The following is a 2,931-nucleotide window of genomic DNA, read 5'->3' on the forward strand; positions in this document are numbered from 1 at the left end:
CTTATATATCCATCTGTGGATTTATTTCTAGAATTTTTCATTGGGCCAATTCGTACAGTTTATTAGTTAAAGTCTCCCCTGATTCTGGGTTCGACTACTCTGACCTTCACGTATTACGACTTGGATATCTCCCTGTACAGAGCTTCAATACTCATGCCGTTTGTTTCTAATGAAACTAGACTCAAAGGGGAATCTATACATATAAGGTATGACTTCTAATTATCTCTGGATAATTTATGGTAAATTTTCAAAGTTGAAACAGGAGATCCAGAAACCGTTCTGGCCCTGTTTCACGAGAACTTTAATATCTCTTAATATACTGTTATCGAGGCGAATTAATTTTTCAACCTAAGACAGTCTAAATTATGAATATCAATTCATAATATAATTAATTTTAATTTTAGTCCAATTTATTTTGGCTTAAATAATTATTATTAATTAAATTATGAAAGAAGGCTTAGTTGTGCTGAACCAAAAAGACCGATCCAACCGAGCAAAAGGGCTGTCCAAAACTGTCGAACATGTTGACCCAATCAGCTCAAATTAGTTTATTATTTTACTTTTAAATCAGCCTTTAAAGTTTCCTTGAAATTGCATTCAAACCCCTCTATTTATCAAGCTTTTGTAGATTTGCCCCTAGCTAAATTTAGCAAGTTTGAAAGCTTCAAACTTGCCACTTGTGTGGCCGGCCAAGTGGTGGTCTATGGCTGCTGATTTTTTGCTATTTTTATCATCCAATCACACCTATAAAACCCCCCTTTGCTACTCGTTTCCACACACCTCTCACACCCTTCATTCTTCACTTTTCTCTCATTTTCTCTATTCCAAACCTTCCTTTCCTTTCCATTTTTCCCTTCCATTCCCTTGTCGATTTCCTCTCTTGGAAAAGAGCCCTTCAACTACCATTGGTAGCAGCATTCAAGTGCTTGTAAAGCCTCGGTTCAATAAGAAGGAGTGGAGAAGGAGGAGCGGAGCAAACTAGTCAGACTTCGGAGAAACATGAGATTTGATTCTAGTTTCCTATCCTTTAAATTTTATTATTATTGTTATGAAAATGTCTGTTAGTACTTGTTATGTTGATATTTTTAATTTAATTAACATGACTTAAATTTAATTCGTGTTAGGTTGATTGCATTTCGTCCACTTAAGTCATTAAAATTATGTTTGTAGTGTTATAAGTCTTGGTAAATTGTTTGATTAAGTAAAACCATGATTAAGTTATTGTTGCATCATAAATTTAAGGTAACTAATGAATTAATTATTAATCATGTTGAAATTGTAATTAATAGACACAATACTTAATCAGTGCATGTTTAATCTTCTAAGGTAGTTGAAGGTTAAATTAGCGACTGTATTAAACGGTACATTAACCTTGCATAACTTGCAAGATTATTATGATTAAACTGTTTCAATGTAGGTATATATTGTTACCTCATTTAATCTTTTACTTGCTTATTTAAATTGATTAATTGTTTGAATTGGCATAGTGATATGTTCAAGATATTAGTTAATTTAGTAAAGTCTTTATGTACTATAGTTAACAAATTACCAAGTTGTTGCGAATTTATTCGTAACAACATAAACATTGTTTTAGTAATATTAAGTTAAGAAATGTAATTAATCTAACACCATTATGTCATCTTAATTAAAATCATCTTTTGAAATCGTGCATTGAAACTTTTATTTTTATTTTATTTTATTTTACTTAGTTAAATTATAGTTTTTAATCTCTTCCTCAAAATCAAAATATTTTTAATCACCATAGTGTTTTTAATTGTATTTCATAAATATTTTCTTATACAGTCCCTGTGGGTAGATAACTCAACATTTGTCACTTTATTACTTATTGCGATTGTGTACACTTGCACATTTCTATCATTCTAAGTTTTTGGCGCCATTGCCGGGGACTATTCTAAAAGTTATTATTTGTGAATTTGTTAATTTTGCATTTTGGTTTATTTTTTTGTTCAATTTAGCTTCGTTAACTTTTCCTGTGTTGTTTCAGGTGTTTATAAGTATTGATCGAATTATCAATTTACTTCCTGTAAACCTAGAGATTGAAGGAGGATTTCAACAATGAAGAAGAGAAGTAGTTTAAAGAAGGACCGATGAGATGAACTACGAAAATTCAAATCAAGGAAACAGAGCAAACCTTGCTCAAAATCCTATCCTTATTGTTGATGAAAGGGATATAGCTTTAAGATAGTTTGTCGTGCCACTGTTTCATGATCTTAATTCAAGTATTAGGAGACCCAAAATCAAGACACAACCATTCTAGCTGAAGCCAGTCATGTTCTAGATGCTTCAGAAAATGGGACAATTCAATAGAATGCCTAGTGCAAATCCTCTCCTTCACATAAGACTGTTTATGGAGGTGAGCGATTCTTTCAAGATAGCTAGAGTGCACTATGATTAAAGTTGTTCCCATATTCACTGAGGGGCAAAGCTCAAACCTAGTTAACTCATCACCACCATATTCCATTACCACATGGCAGGAGTTAGCAGAAAGATTCGTAATTAAGTATTTCCTGCCTAGTAAGAATGCTAAGCTGAGGAACGGGAGCACTATTTTCCAAAAAATGGATGACGTGCCCTTGTATGAGGCATGGGAAAGGTACAAAGAATTATTATAGAAATGCATTCATCATGGAATCCCGTATTGCATCCAACTTCAGACATTCTATAATGGTCTCAATGCTCACACGAGGATGGTAGTGGATGCTTCTACTAATGGTGGTCTCCTTTCTAAGTCTTATAACAAGGCTTATGAAATCTTTGAGAGGATTTCCAACAACAACTATCAATGGCCAACCGATTGAGTAGTGTTCAGAAGATGAGTCGTTGGAGTACACGAAGTGGACGCTCTCACTTCACTTGCATCTCAGGTATCCTCGATATCCTCAATGCTTAAAAACTTTACTACTGATGGGT

At 33.4% G+C, this 2,931-nt stretch overlaps 1 non-coding gene across 1 annotated transcript; it reads right to left on the reverse strand.

The window, feature by feature from the left end:
- Positions 1-2,546: 2,546 nt before the first annotated feature.
- Positions 2,547-2,653, reverse strand: LOC121227709 (small nucleolar RNA R71). Its single transcript, XR_005925240.1, has one exon. It is a non-coding gene; the product is annotated as a small nucleolar RNA R71 (small nucleolar RNA).
- Between the last annotated feature and the right edge of the window lie 278 nt (positions 2,654-2,931).

Source organism: Gossypium hirsutum, chromosome A03 (genome assembly GCF_007990345.1).
Source record: "Gossypium hirsutum isolate 1008001.06 chromosome A03, Gossypium_hirsutum_v2.1, whole genome shotgun sequence".
Lineage (NCBI taxonomy): Eukaryota > Viridiplantae > Streptophyta > Magnoliopsida > Malvales > Malvaceae > Gossypium > Gossypium hirsutum.